Source organism: Corvus moneduloides, chromosome 1 (assembly GCF_009650955.1).
Source record: "Corvus moneduloides isolate bCorMon1 chromosome 1, bCorMon1.pri, whole genome shotgun sequence".
Taxonomy (NCBI): domain Eukaryota; kingdom Metazoa; phylum Chordata; class Aves; order Passeriformes; family Corvidae; genus Corvus; species Corvus moneduloides.
Window position 1 is genome coordinate 68,928,925 of NC_045476.1, and position 16,757 is coordinate 68,945,681.

At 40.6% G+C, this 16,757-nt stretch overlaps 1 protein-coding gene across 3 annotated transcripts in view; it reads right to left on the reverse strand.

Annotated features, from left to right (window-relative positions):
• RNF144B (ring finger protein 144B) overlaps positions 1-16,757 on the reverse strand; it is a 93,329-nt gene that overhangs the window by 48,726 nt on the left and 27,846 nt on the right. Inside the window, exon 1 of one of the 3 annotated variants that reach the window (XM_032114529.1) lies at positions 1,606-2,045. The exons of 1 other annotated variant lie outside the window; for it this stretch is intronic. The gene's annotated coding sequence lies outside the window, so the exon portion shown is untranslated. Of the gene's footprint in view, positions 1-1,605; positions 2,046-16,757 lie in introns of those variants that run through there. One more of the 3 variants, XM_032114512.1, reaches the window with a different exon arrangement.

The following is a 16,757-nucleotide window of genomic DNA, read 5'->3' on the forward strand; positions in this document are numbered from 1 at the left end:
GGAGGTTTCTGTGTCCTTGTGTGAGCAGACAGGACTTTGTGTGAAATACCCCCATCAGACAGCAAGATGCATGGGAGAAAATGAGTCTGATTCTCATCATACTGGCTTGGCTCTGGAGTAGCTCTAGTTTATTTTGAAAGAATACCTCCCACTTTACTACAGCTTTAGACACTTTGCAAACACACACTTGTCAATCCATAATCTAAAGCATTACTTTCAGCAGTGTAACTGCAGCCATGCCCTTATCAATGTAGTACTTTCTCCAAAATAGCTTGTGTTTATTGACGGAAGGGTTTCAGCCACTTTCACGTTAAAGCAACAACCCAGACCCCCACTCACATTCAGGCATAGACAAGTCCTATACAGGACAAGAATCACAACATTTTGAAAAATATTTCGGGACAGGATTTTGAAACTTCTGTTTCCATAAATATTGGAATCCCAAACCCAGTGCCTGCCCTTAACAAGTCCACTTGCCCTTCAGGCTGAGGGCAGCCAAACATATCAGACTGCTCTGCCTGCTCACACACAGTTGGAAAGCTGCACAGGGGTATTTCAGTCATGGCCTATATCTCTGCTAAAATTTACTTCTTAAAAGCATTCAGTGTCTATTTACCAAGAGGATTGGAAGTCACCCTGCAAGGCATTCTTTACTATAGTAAATCTAAATATTTTACAACTTAGAGTGCTCTCTGAAGGAAGACATTTGATATTGCTGCATACAGTTAGGAAGCAGAATGCTTTTGTATTACAGAAATTCAGAGCTCTAAAACAAACTAGACTGAAACATCTTCATTACTAAAGCTGCTTTGCACTGAGAAAGCCTTATGATGAGAAAGCAGAGCAAACATTCCAGTAAATGCAGTTGTCTATTCTTCGTGTCAAAAAAATTTTAAATGCAAACTAGAAAACAAAAGTATGGTGTATATTTTGTATGTGCTTACATAAACCACATAACCCTAAACCCTGAGCAGATTAGAAGTGTACATTAACACGGATTAGAAGTTAACACTTACAATACCGATGAACATATTTTTTCCTTCCTGATACCAGCTGCATGAGACTGTGGCAGAAGAAATGCCTTTAAACCAGGAGGAAACCTCAGCATTTTAAACTCAGCCTTCTTCCAGCTTAATCAGGCATTTTTTCAGTATGAAAGTTCTTCTATTTAAATTAAAACATACTGATAGTATGCCATTTCAGCAACTGCCTTCCACATAGATACATCCTAATACTGCAGCATTTTTAAACACAGATCTTTTCACACAGATATTTCTTTGAAAGTTACACTGACAAAAGTAATTTCACCCTTTTGGGAAGTACTTGATGTTGATTTATTTTCAGCCTTTAACAGTCAGGACACCAAGGTTTCCTTTTGCTTCAGCTCTAAGCACCACATAGTTTGATTTTACCTGAACCACAAATAACATTTATTTTAGCTATTTAATAATTCTAGTCCTTACCTCTGGAGAAAAAAAACCCAAAAAACAACCAACCAACCCTCTTCTACTTTCTTCCATTAGAAGCAAAGGCTGGCTTTCTGTTCTTTTAGGCTATCCTTTGCTCTCAAGAAAAAAACCGACAGAAAGCTGTATTCCAACATACCTTGAAAGGAGAGCAGCACTCACACTCACTGCCAGCTGTGTGACTTTTCAGTAGCTGCGCTCAGACTCCGGCGTTCCCAAGCACCACGATGTCACAGACCCCTGAAGCTCGCAGTGAGGAGCGCAGCAGATTGCTCCCACACGCCCTTCCTCTTCTCTGGGTATCTGACAGCTGTACACTTTTAAGGACTGCAGCAGGACTCGTCTCCCAGCCCCTGTGCCACTCCGAGAAATCATCCCCTCCCTGCTATTAAGTGCACGCTGCCATTAGATCCTAAAAGCACGTCGCAGCTTGTATGCAGTAGCTGTGGGAAAGCCGCATTTATTTATACAGGAAGCGTGAGTACAGCACTTCCTACTTCCCATCCGAGACTCAATTCAGCTGCAGGTGATTCCTTAAACCCTGTCAGCTCCCAGCCAATGCACACCCTTACGTTCTGATTTGGGTATCGGTGCAGCTTTTAACCACAACTCCCATCTGAGCCCTGACAAGGTAAAACTGAAAGCAGCAAGGCATTAGATGCTACACTCATAAAAGCCCTCCCAAATTAACGTGTTTTGGGAGAGCAGTTTGCATAGCAGCTGATGTCTGAAACCTTGCTGGCTTCTGCTTGTGGAAAATGTCACCTAAAAAAAAAAAAAAAGTGATTTCTTCACGTTGGAGGGGAATAGGGCAAAAAATCTAAACTCACAAATAAAGTACGAGTGTAATTTCAGATCTGAGTGTTTAATGATGATGGTGCTCATCTTATTCTGTCAATACTAAAATTTCACTCTTTAAGCTGTCCCTGTGTGCAAGAGGGGTTGGGAATCCTGCATTTCCGTATTCCAGCAAGGGTGTGATTTACAGCAGCCAAGTAGCAGGAGGATATTTAATTGTGCCACATGACACCAAACCCTCAAGAACTTTTCCTGCTGTAGGAAATGCACCACACCCACAGATAAGAAATATAGATATATCAGAGTGCAGGGGGTGCAGAAAAACAGAAGGAAGTATAGATGTTAATCTATAATTTTCTCCTTATGATGAAATAAGTTTACTTTGTACTTCATGCAATCATTGCTGGCGTTTTGCCTTCAGTACTTTCCTGTGAAAAATTATATATAGGCATTTCTTCCGGGGTGTATAAAAGCTCACAGCTGAGCTTTTAGTTATTTTCAGACAATTATACTGCATAGATTAATTTAGGGAAAAGGCAGTAAGCTTGTGCAACTTTCATTCAGCCTCCTTGCTGAATTACTCCTTTATATTACAGCTTTGCTTGAATTACCATCACATACTCTTTTCCTCTCAGAATAAGTACAAACTTAGAATTTATCTATTTAACACTGGGTGTTATATATAATTTAAAATATATTTATATAATATAATTTATATAATTTATATATACTTTTTTTATATTTATATATTATTTGTATATATTTAGCGAGGGAGGGAGGGAATAATCACCAGAAAAAATATAGCTGTTCCAACATGTGGAATCTTGTTGATCCCTATGGTGTTCATCAACAGGGTTACAACAGGATTTGGCAAACTAGAGCCATGTCACATATACTGCCACTTGAGCTAGCAGAGCATTTCCCAGCAGAAGCAGACATATATAATCTCAGCAGTGGCCAATCCTAGACAGGACTCAAGAAACACTTAGGGCTCAGAGCTATTTTTTTAGGCTCTAGAGCAGTAGTGAAAATGTGAAATTCTTTGTAAAGCTTTATGAGTAGAAAAGGATTCTCCTTCAGTGGTTACATTTTTATCCTCCATGTTCTGTTTTAGTATGAAATAGCTTGAGCCCCTGTCACTACTCTCTTCACTACCTCCTCTCTGTTCCAGCTCCTCTATTTTCTTCCTGCAGCTGCTCCCTTTGCTACTCTGCCTCCATCACACAAGTACTTGCTAAACCACAGATGAAGCTCAGCAAGAAAACTCTTCCAGTTCTCAGCCCCTGTGCTCAGCACCACAGCACTCAAACAGCAAAAGGCAATTATCTCAGGAGAGTGGTGAGAGAGGGAGGACGAAGGAAATCAAGTCATTCATGCAGGTGTAGGGAAAATGGCAGGGCAGTAAGTTCAGAAGCAGAGCAGAGCAGAGCAGCTGCCAGTAGCAGAGTAGAAAAAGTAGCATCTGGTTTGGTACTTACTCCTTGCTGGCACAACAAAACAAAAACAAGCTTCACTGAAGCAGCCTCCACCAGTGAAGAGACTGAACTGCAACAAAGACTAGTCATCTTCCCTTCAGATGAATGATGAGGCCCACTTGTATCCTGGGGGGGGGGGGGGGGGGGGAGCTGTTCTTTTGAACTATGAAAACTAGATTTAGTACATTAAAATGCACACAAATTCTGGAAACTTCAGCTACAAACATCCCATCATATTTTTATCCCATTTCCTACTATATGTCTCCATGCAAGTTATAATGTGATTGCACAAATGTGCAAAACTGCTTACAACAAAATTATTTTCCCTTAGACATCACAAAATCGGTGAGAAAAATTAGGGATGTTTCTCAAGACAATTAACTAGAAGTGTTGAGATACGCTTGTTCCAAGTACTCCACTTCATGAGTATCAAATCCTAAACTGTGGAGCCCAGATTAACACACTGGACAATCACTTACTGATGCTGTGTGGACAGCTGGCTATGCCCCTGCTTCCATCTTCTCTTCAGTATTTGCCCCTACTTCTGTGCTTATCCAGGATCTCCGCAGCAAAGAGGAGCTGAAGGTGACGTGGCACTGTGCAGGAGCTCAGGCTATAAGGACTTGACATGATCAATACTGATGATTCTTTCAATTGCCATCACCAAAAGACGTGAGCTGGACTGTTAGGAGCTCTTCTGCCAAAATGATTTGTCTTCCAGCTATACCTCGAGCCCAGGTACTTCACAGTTTCACAGAAGCACATCTTCTTGGCAAGCTAATTTTGTGAAGTGTTATGAGTCATGCTAAAACTGCTACCCAGCTCAAATCCCTGAATCTCTTAACCCAGATTGATTGGTTTCCTTTTTGAGCCAACAAATAAAAAAAAAAGTTCAGACTGCCACACAATACCAGACAAGGCACAAGCTAAATTCTCCCCATTTGCTTTCTTCTTGGGTAGCAGTGATGTAAAGCACAGAACTGAGACAGTCCAATTAATCTTTTGGACACTCTTAAATGATGCTTTTATACCTCTGGGCTGGGGGAATGGCTGAGCCTTTGAGATGTCAAAATGCAGTATCACTGGAAACTTTTAGTTGAGTTACTAGCCAGAATAAAAATAAAGGCTGGCATATTTAATTACTAACATTGCTGTGTCATCCTTGCAGCGACTTGAAATACTTCAGAAATGACTAAGCCACTCTGCATTCACTGAAATTACTAATTAATTTTTGACATAGATGAGTAAAAAAGTGATAGCATGACCACTGAAAAGATCGCTCACATCCCACGAACAAAATACCATTAACAGCAAGTGAAAACACTGAGTTAGTGTATAACTAACAGTTTCATTGTAATTCTACATAAAGAAATAGGACTAGCTCTGAGGAAAAAAAAGAAATTTTCACTACCCTGTTTCACAATTTTCAACTAAAAAACCCCAAATATCCTGAAAAACAATTGCTATCCATAGGTGTAACATAAAAACAGGTTCTGTAACAAGCTTTCTAAAACCAGAGCCTAACTAAAAAAAAATTAGTCTTTATCCATCTGACTTTTGTACAGGCAAATAACCCATCTCCCTGTGGAAAAAGAAAGTATTTGTAGATGTAAGAGAGACAGTTTCACAACAAAAATAGATACTAATGAGTAACATAACTAATGCTGAAAACTAAACAGGAAGGGGTTTTGCACAGGGAGTATACATATATCAACTGAAGCTGAGAGTGTGACGCCCCTGATGTCATGGACTATTAATACTTGTCTTCAGTGGGTACTATTTTAAAGAGGGATTACACCATCAAAAGTCATTTGTGGTACCTTCATAAACCAAATGTTTTAAAAAAGAATCTCTATTCAATATATGTGTTTATATAATCACACAATGCTAGAAATAATATGTCAGTGCAAAAAAATACAGAGCTATGTAATATTTTGCATGCAGGCAAGATTTAGTCAGTATAGCTACGAGAAAATCAGGATCACATCTTTTCCTGTTTAAATAACCCTATTGTTCTACAATTCTGACTTGGTATGCAAGTCACTCACTGACAAACCAGGCTTGAAATCTTCATTAATCCCTTTAGCTAAAACATAAAACTTTATTACAAGGAGTTTTCTATTGGAGTGAAATAAATCAAGTTAAACTATTTCAAAAGAATAGTAGGTGCAATCTAAAGAGCTTTTTATTTTACAGTAAGAAAGGGAGTGGGATGGCACACTGTCTACTGAACATTTATAATGATTATGATCTCAAAATGTGTGGATTTGTCTCGGATACAAAGAAAAGTGGTAGGTGACTTACACTCATCCTGCTCCTATGAACAAAGCAAAATGCAATATTCATTAAACTTCATTGGCATAGTGGACCAAACAAAATCATATGGCTTCCATAAGTTCTGTATTTCTGTGTTTCTTTTCTATCCATATTTTTTCCTATGTTTATACTTGGAACTATCTTTTGGTATTTGATCCATACAGAACCATGCTAGAGGAAAAAAAAATAGAGCCTGAGCAGAAAACTATGAGAAGTCAGCCGGCTACCCCAGTGGGTAGGTTTCAGGCGCTTAGAAATCTCAGTTTAAAGATCAAGGGCAATGGCTTTGACAGTGTAATACTGGAATTCCAGTGCAACTCCTCTTCTTGGGACCACGAGGCATCGAGACAAAGTGTATTTGCCCCCACAGCAAAACCTGCTGGTGGCAGAGCTCTACTGACAATGCCACCAGGAGCGAGCATTTTGCTAATGGCAACCAAACAGTTCTGCAACAGCTCTACAGAAATTTTTGCTTAGGCTAACTCCTTCCTGCTCACTAAGTGTGTGAAGAACCAGCCTGCAAAAAGAAAACAAGCTAAGTTGCCATGAGCCTGCCATAAATAAGACACTGATGAGCTGCCCCTGAACAGCAGACATCCAGCCCAGGGGCAGCCAGAGCAGCACCCTCAGCCCAGGGCACATCCTCAGCCACCTCCTTGCACTCGAAATACAGGGAAGAGGCAGGCTACTGTCACACTCCCCCTTGACCTTCTCCTGCGACATGAGACATGCCAGCCATCGTTTCAAAAGGCAGTTGTGTCCCTCCCCAGCTGCACAGTGATCATCAATGATGTGACAGCACTGCTTCTGCAGCCAGGGACACAGGACACCTCTCGGGCTCAGAGGCTACCGTGTGCAAGCAGGTCCAGTTCCCCAGCTGGACAGCACATGTAGCTCCCCCCAGACCAGCACCACCTCATGAAATGATGATAAAAAATAAAATGAAACCAAACAGCTTGCTTTGCTCTCGTGTTCATGTGTTACACATACAGAAGTGGAGTTGCTCAGCTCTTATGGGCAGCAGGTAACAGGCGAGACTTTCTAGCTGCAAAAAGAGGAATTTATAAAGCAGCATTGGAGGAACCATACTAAATACACATGAAAGAGAAGACACTGAAGTTGTCCTCCTGCCTTCTCTTAAAGTCAGCACACATTTTCAACCAGAGTATATAAAGATTGCATGGGGATAACTTAAGGCTCAGGTAAATTAATTTATTTTCTATTAACTGTGCTCATAGCTAATTTCAGAGAATGGCAGAGACTTTCAATTATGCATGGATATTTTTCTTCCTTTTGATTGTGTGCCCAAAATGACACATTGTGTTGACTTTTAACAAAGTGTTTTGGTCATGTACCTGGAATTGCAGTGATTTCAGACATCAGAATCACCATCAGTTTAAAAATTGAGAGGGGAAAACCATCCTGGCAGCCAAGACAGAAAGCTTCCTCTGTAACAGAGGAGGTCACCAACCTGTCCTTGTCATAAGATAAAAATGTGCAGAATGTTTTCATGTCTCTGATTCTACTGTGTTTTCTGTCCTGCCTCAAGCTCTTAACTGCTTTTTTTGGAAATATTAAGAGACAGCTTCCAACCCAAGCCAGTCTCCTAGGTAATGGCTTTGCCTTAGCCTGAACTCCATCTATAGATTTAAAAGACAGCTAGAATTCGGAGGGGAAGCTGGCAGAGGTCACCTAATAATACATTTCAGCCCAGACCTTGTTGTTTTAACTAACTTCTGAAGTCAAGGATGGGCAGATCAGAGATGAGAGAGAGCTGAGACAATTTTATGGCTATAAAAGCCAACGATAGGATTTTCACAGACATCTGGCAGGAAGGACCAAGGTGTGCAGCTAATGTATACCTTTGATTCATAACTCTTCTTTAGTATTTAAGTATGACACACTTAGCCTTTGATTAATTCAGGGTGAGAAAGAGTTTCCAAGTTGAGAGGGGTTACTTCAATGGACTGGCTATGCAGGGAAATAATGGAACTGAAACATACCCCTAGAGGAAAACCAAGAACTTGTCCCCCTCTCCCAGCATCCCTCTCCTTACTCAGCTTCCAGGAAGGGTCTCCATGCCATTCCCCTCCCCTTTTACAGTCTCCTTTCCCTACCAGAATTTACATCTCACCCATTTATGGTGAGAGCGGATATGAAAGGTTTGCCCAGATCCACTTTTCTCTCTATGGAATTTAATCATGTGGTCACATAACACAACCAATCCTAAGTTTCTAAGGATTTCAGTCTCTCAGCAGGGCTATTTGAGTGAGCCTATCTTCTCCCTGCTGCTTTAGGCTGGCCACCTTTGTAATGGCAGCATCCAACAAGGACACAATACCACTTCCCAGATGAGAAGCAGCAACGTGTTAAAACACGTGCAACTGTTTGCTGGCAGCATTCTTATCACATCACAGCTGTAGTAACAAAATCCAAGATTGCTTCACATTCCGGTCTTTTGTTAGGATAGTGATAAAACTTTTTTTCCCTCCTCTGCTCAAAGCAGAGCAGACAGCAATTACAACAATCTCCTTGGAAGGACATCTTTAACACGCACCACCTAGCAAGGAGTTGTTAAATTCAACAATCCCAAAATTAGTATAGTGGGAACTCAAAGCCACGCACATTGCTTGCTTGCTGCAAGTGACATAAGGATTTATTCAGGTGCACTGAAATAATTTGGGAGGGCTTTACTTAATGTTGTTTATTTTTGTATCTGCTACAATCAACTGCCAGGTAACTTCATTAAAAATATGTGCTTTTTTACCTAGAAATTTGTTTAAGTCTCTAATAAAATTAGGGATACCCATCTGGGCAGAGAGAACATCTAGGAAAAGAAACCTGAGCTTTACAAGTCTCAACAGGGGCAGAGGGTAAGAGGCATACCAAAACCTTTGCTTTTCCAAACACTGCTAAAATCCAAGCAAACAGTGTTTTCTGCTTCAGTACTATCTGCGGTCATTGAAGAAATGACAAGTGAACTCATCTTTTTGTTAAGCTTGACTTCATCTGTGAAAAGCCCCTGGTTCCACTTAACTGCTCTATACTCATCAGGAAGAAATTTAAACAGATCAAGTACTTCCTCCAAGTTTATATTTTATACATGTACACTTATTTCCTGGGATATGACAAAACACAGTCGGGGCAAAATGCATCAATAAATCTGTTTCCACAGAAAATTACTTTGCATTACACAATATAAACAAAGCTTGAAATGTGAACTCTGAATTTTTAGTTTCCATGAGTTCTGTCTTTCAAGGTGAAGAAACTCTGCTCAGTGAACTTTGACTGTGAGTAAACAACTAAATTTTTCCTTATATTATCCTTAGGATAAGTCTCTACATGATTGCAATTTACATATGTTGGGAAAAACAATATCCCAAATCATAGGGAATAGAAATGCTGCATTGTGGAAGAAGAGAAGGAAGCTTTAGACAAAAGGAGAAACAACTGGCCTACTTCCAAAGAAGTCCTGAACACCTCTCTCACTTACGATATGATCAAAGCTAGGTCAGATCCCACCTGCAGAAGGCAGATGGGAAGAAACTTCCAGGATCTTGAAATCTGCCAAGGAGATATGAGACAACATGAAGTTTAAGGAATGTTTGGTGGATGAGAGGCTGGACATGACCCAGAAAAGCCAATTGTATGCTTAACAGGAACCATGGCCAGCAGGATGAGGGAGGGGATTCTCCCCGTCTCTGCTCTCATGAGACCCCACCTGCAGTGATGCGTCCAGCTCTCCGGTCCCACACACAAGAAGGCCAGGGACCTGCTGGAGTGAGTTCAGAGGAGGACCACAAAGATGATCTGAGGGCTGGAGCACACCTCCTATGAAGACAGGCTGAGAGAATTGGGGTTGTTCAGCTTGCAGAAGAGAAGGGTCCAGGGAGACGTTATGGAACCTTCCAGGGGCCTACACAAGAGCTGGAGAGAAACTTTTTACAAAGGCATATAGTGACAAGTCAAGGGGGAATGGCTTTAAACTGAGAGCTGATTTAAATTCGATATTAGGAACTGAGGGTGGTAAAACCCTGGAACACATTGCCTAGCAACGTGGTGCGTGCCTCATTCCTGCAAACATTCTAGGTCAGGTTGGATGTGGCCCTGGGAGATCTCATCCAGCTGAAGATGCCCCTGCTCATTGCAGGGGAGTTGTACTAGATGGGTCCCTTTAACCCAAAATGTTCCATGACTCTAACAGGGGCCAAAGGCAGGAAAACCATTTGACTCTCCTGAATATGAAATTAACAGCATGAAGAGACTGAGCATAACACTCTCTGGTCTTTCTGGTTTTGGTTCATGAATAGAGTACATTTGCTATAAGGAAAAATAACAGGTAAAAGGATAGAAGAATCATAAGTACTTACAGAATATTTCTAACACTGCATGAAAAAACACTAAGACCTTTTAGCTTTGTGTATCTTCATGGCTTTTTGAACAACATAAACAAGATGACAAACAGCACCTCCCAGTAGCCTTGCAGAGAGCAGACACAGTGTCAGAATCCAGACATGTAGCATCCCCAGGACCCCTGCTAGTGATCACAAACATCTCACCAGTCTCTGGGTGTCCCAGGGAGCAAGCTGCCACAGGCTTCAGCTGGGAAAGCAGCACAAAGCACCTCTCTGGGCTGATAAAACTGGAACAAATCGGCTGCTTCCTACTGAGCAAACTTCAGAGTAATTATACAGCACAACTTGGTAAAAACCAAGAAGCTCCACCTGAGACCCTCTTGAAATATGGTGATCATCAGACTATGCCACTGAAACAGGGTTCACAATAATGGCTTCCTGCCTTTGGGTTAAAAAAAATATCAGATCGTGATGTGAGATGTAGCACTGAAACTTTGTATATGGAAACAGAATTTGGACAGCAGGAGAATTTAGTAGCTTATTTCAACTATGGATTCATTCCTGATAAAGTTTAAGGATTTGAAGAATTTCTGGCAGTTCTGTTTAATTGTTTATTTAGGAATAATTATTTCTCTTCCCCCAAGCAAAATGACAGGAAACATGAATCAAGACTGTTCAAAAACTAAAATAACAACTTCCTTTGTCCTTACTGATAACATTTTTGGTTTTGTGACTTGAGTGGGTATTTGTGTGTGTGTTTACCATGAGAAATCTTTTGCCAATGAATCATTATTTTGATGCAATATTTTACATAAAGCCTACAGTTGATCTTTTGGGTAATTTCTTTTGCTGTCAATAGGATTAGGAAGGAGAGGAGAGAACAGAAAAACACGTAGAAAGAATAAATAAAATTAATGTTTTACAGGAAATCAGATGTTCTCCTGATGTTCTGCTGCAGTTAATTTCCACTAAACACAGCAATGTATGACGGGAATGGAGATAGTGACAGTGACGGAAAAATTCCAATAATGTGCTTTCATTCTTTGATTGTCCTTCCAGGAAACAGAGAAGTTGCTTCAGCCTCCTTCAAATGGCAACAAGTGCACAATAAAATTTTTATCTTTTAGTAATAACCCAAATGTGCAACACTCCACATACCAAGATGTTTTCAGTTTCAATACTATTATGGGCCATGAGGCCCATCCATCACTCTGCCTAGACCACAAAAAGTCTGTTATTGGCACTGTGTGAAGGTTTAAGATTCTCTCACATAAAAGCATCCATAAGCTGACAGTCAAGACCTCTGCTGTCTCTATACCATCCACTGCCAAACAATTTTATTTTTTTCTATTGTAAAAAGATTACAAAACCTTGTGAATTTAAAATAATGCACACTTGTACAAGTGTTTCCAGCATGTTGCTGAAAAACAGTCAGTGAATAAATTATTTTCCTCATTCAAAAGGCATTGTAAACCATGGTTTTTCTCAGGAATGAAGGTTTATTAATTTGGCAGATTTTATGCTCCCAGCTTGTATGGGAAGAAATGGTTGAGCAGCAAAACTGATGAAGCCTGGTTTCTAAGGATTTGTGTGCCCTAACACTACTAGAACAATAACCCTATTTCCCTGGTATCATTTCCAAAGTGCCCCTGGAGCAGGGGCAGTGCAGTTTATGACTTGTGCTGACCCACATGCACACTGATCAGTAAGCCTTCTATGTGATGCTGGGTTTTTGACAGGATGTACCAGAAAAGGTACAACAGGGGAGCCCTGCCTGCCTTTTTACATTGATGGCTCAGAAAGTTGTCAAGTGTACCAGCAGAAAAATAGTGTAATCCACATGAGCCCTATTTCCCTAAGAAATTCAGTTAAGCAGGAGACTTAAATCAGCTCAAGCCTTTAAGGATTAGACTGATCATTTCACAAAATCATAGCAAAAGTCAGGGCACTGTACTGGGTACTCTTCAGACGTGTGACTACGTACAACCTTTCTGTTTCATTATACACAGTAGGAAGTAAAGAGGAAACTTTCATTTGACATTTTGGTTTTGACCATTGGAAGCCAACTTCAGAAGTTTTGCAATAGGCTTTCCAGCTCTTTAACAAAAAACACCTGCAGCACAGATAAAAGGTTTAGATTTTTTTTCTTTTTTGTAGGCTTTGCCACCAGCACCCTCTGATCTTGGAAAAGCACAGTAATTTTATCATCTGTAACACCACAAAAAAACCCCACAACCTTACTTACTTGTATACAAAGTATAAAACACATGCCCCAGCTGTCCTGTATGCTTTGTTACAGACTGTAAAGTGTCTTGCATTCAAGGGCAAAGCAGTGAAACACAAATTTCCAACAGGGAAATCTGGAGTGAATTAAAAGTTGTAAAGTTAAGTCCCTATAAAGAGAAGTTTTCTAGTGAACATCACTGATCTGATGAAGTATATTTGTTTGGAAGATAATAGAAATGACCATTCAAACAATACAAATTATCTATATGTGTTTTTATCAATCCTGCCTTAACTAAGGTAGAAGAGATAAATGCCATATACATTCAACCTGCTTAAATACTAGATGCTAATACAAAATAAATACAAAATGCCTGCAGAGGTGCCATGGGATCACAAGGGGCCACTGATACCTCTCATTTCTGAATCTCTTCCTGTGTTCTTCCTTCGACCTTCCCACCATCTTCTCTTTGACTCATGCCCTTTCTGTCTTGTTATCTCAGCCACACAAAATCTTTGGCAGTCAGTAACTAAAACTTCCTGCACTACCTGTCTGAAACCTGTCTAACTCTATTCTAAAAGTCTAAAATCTTTTCACCTTTTCTTTAGAATAGTTGCTTCCATCAGTAAGCAAAATCCCAAATATCCCACTGTGAATATGGCACTAGCCCAAGATTTTTTGTATCTGTAGAAATATATAACATGCTCCAGTGTACTTGATCTTGTTTTTGCCTTAAAGGCCTTCTTGTGAAATGTGTTGAATGGTTTTTCTTCTAGTATTTACATCTGAGTTCCTCTTTTACTGCAAATGTAACATGCATGACCATGATATTTTAATGTTTGTCATTAATGTGTGCATAGGCAACTTCTTCAGGTAACACCTATTTGACAACTCCTAACTGCTAACACTTCTACTTTTAAAAGAAATGATAAGAGGCTGTACTTTGTGAGACTATGAAGTAGCCTGGTATCAATACTTTTTATGTTGTAGGGTTTCCGTACCCAACTTCAGACTGTGGTCCCCCTGCCAGGCATCACCCAAACACACAAGAAGCTGCACTGTCAGAAAGAGTTCACAGTCTGAGTTGCAGTCAGAGGGAACAAGAGGAAGAGTTGTGAAATAACACGAAAAGTAAGGCAGGAAGATTGTGAGTGTGACAGGAAGAAGATACAAGATACCTTTGTACACAATGGAATTAGTCAGAACATTTCACATTTCTTCTTCAGCCTCTTTCCTCCTCATCAAGAAAATAAATAAGTGCAATTCTTGACCAGTACTAACTAGTCATCACCGTTGGCTGGCCACTGGTACAAGTCATAGAGGAAGTAAAGAAGCTGAAAGAAGAGATGTTTCCCTTATGAATAATAGGGCAAGGTGCTTTTTTTAATAGATGAACATAAAAGTTCATAACGACACAAGCAAGGATGACATAGATGGCAGAAGACAAGGGAGTAGCAGTGAGTTGTGGAGGACCAGAAAAGTAGAGAGGAGCAGCAGCAATCCTCCCTGCTGAAAGGCTGTGGGAGAGAGGGCTCTCAGCATGAGCTACAGGCCAGCATAGGGACTGAACCAACAGCTGAACAGCCACAGCCAGCACCACAGGATGTTTGATGGTAACACCTAATGCCTGAAAAACACTCACTACAAAACCACATATTTCCTTTCACTGTTTCCAGAATCAGTCATTTCGTCACTTTAAAAAAACCCAACAAAATCCCCAAAACAACAAACATTTTCAAGTAGATTTTAGGCATTGGCCAGAACATTTTTCCAGACTCAAGAGCCACATGAAACACTCATGCACCAGTTGATCTCAAACATTTTAACACAAAGCTGACAGTCCCCGCATGGCATGAACTGAATAATTACTGGGAGATTTCCCCCCTTTTCAGTTTTTCCTTGTTCATCCACCAACCCTTTCCCCACCTGCCCCCTCCCCCTCAAAAATCCTCTCTGTTTCAGACAGGTCTGTCAAGAACCTGTTTTAGTAATCAGTAGGGTGCTCCAATTACTTCATCATGACACAGATATTGCCAACACCTCTAATGAGGAGGTGTTTCTGGCAGAGTTTGTGTTTTGCCGTGTAGCCTTCCTCCACAATGGGAGTCACCTCAATAACAGAAGACATTTTGCTGACAGTCACAACTGAGAGGAACTTTCCCTGGCATTTGTAATTGGAGCTTCACTAACTGATTGTCCTGAAAAATGATACAAGGAAACTATTCTAGGAGGGATTAGCTCTTAGTTAGGAGATAGAAACAAAGCAGTGTTTAAATGCCATGAAATCAAGGACCACTCCACAGACCACTCTGGAAGAACAGTTCTGTGTGGACCAGCTTTCTGAAAAACAGATGTAGAAGGATGTAGAGACCAGGCTCTAGAAAGCTTCTGTTTGTCCGTCTGTCACTGGGGCTGGCAGAAGCCAGGCAGACAGGTTAGTGATCCCCTGACTCAGCCTCCTTGCAAAGTCACACAAAGCTTCGCCTTTCCTCAGATACAAAGTCCCAAGCCCTGCTAACAAAATCAGCAAGGGATCAACTATCCCAGTCCTTAGCTAGACACGTTTCTCCTTTTCAAAGTCTGTTTAAGCCATTGAATCATCACGAATGATGTCTTTATCAAGCCTGCCTCCAGTCACGTGGCAAATGCAATACTATTCAATACTGCCTGGCAGAGTAATTGAAACCCAGTGTGTGCAGAACAGTGCTCTGCTGCCCTGAAGCTCAGATCAACTCTTGAGCATTGCTTTGCCATGATTTTAGACACTGGGAAAGATTTTTGCCTTTGAGAAATATCATGGGCTCCAGAGCTCCTCCTCCATTTCCACCTCCACTTCCAAATGAGAACAATTAATCTTTTTTGCCAGCCAGACCCAACTGAACAAGCTCTCCTCTTTTTTATATATATATATTATTTTTTCAGTCCATTCCCCCCATATTGACATGCACTACAAGAAAACAGTATTGGCTCATTTGTGCTCCCTGCAGCTATTCAGCCTTTTCTGGGCTGTGCTGCATTTATAGACTTCCTCTTGGGACAACTGCTCCATTTTGGGTAAAATTACAGTAAAACAAGAAACAGCTGATAGAGGGGTCTGGCCTGAAAGTCAAAAGGTTCACACAGCATGTTACCAACATCTGGAGTGTTGGACAACCTTTAGTTAAGTACTGTGATCATACAATTGCATAATTTGTCTTAATATCATGCACAAAACAAACCTGATGGTATCTAATGAGCTTTTCAACTTCTGCAAAAGGCAAAATCACCAATCCATACTAGCACTGTGTGGGAATTTCCAATAAGGTTTCCAAGAGGGAAAAAAAAAAAGCCCTCTGCTGGGATAAAAGCCCTCTGCTTCTATACCCCATCTCTTTCAAACAGCTGCTGAGCAAAGTGCTAAATGAACATGCTACAGGGTCACCTGAAAACCAGCCCTGACCAGTTATTCAGTGGTCCTTCAGAACAAAATAAATATTGAACACTTCAAAATGCAGGTCATATTTATTCTTTACCCTAGTTTAAAAGGGGAATAGTCAATAACGTAGACTACTCAGTCAAAGCTACCGCAGTAAAAAAACACAGAAAACATTAATGAGAGAATGCAAATTAAGAGCTGTTGTGATAACTGGATAGTGTCTGGCATTAGCAGACTGAAGAAAAACACACTACTGTGTAAAAGGTGAATAATGTCTGAAAAGAAGTGCAATTAGGACCAGCTATCACAGGGTTTAACACACTATCTCTTCAGACTACACCAAACAGGTTCATGAGGATCTTTGCTAACTGAAATCAGATAGATGCTGCTGGAGGAGGAAGTTACTGGTGTTCCCTACGGCTCACTTGCAGGATAAATGCCTTTGAGATCCAGAGCACCAAACAGGGCACCAAACTACACTTTCCTTTTCTTTTGTTTGTTTTGCCACACTGTAGCTACTTAGTAGCTTGCTCACTAAGCTTTATTCACTCCTCTTTCTGCCTTCCTTTTATTTTGCTCTGTATTACAAGGTGCAGGATAATGTTGTTAAACAATCACATTTGTGAAGGTCAGAAAAAAGTACCCTTTTGAAATAATTCAGTGGGAATCAGCAGAGGAGTTGCACACAAAGGGCAAAGGACGAAAGAC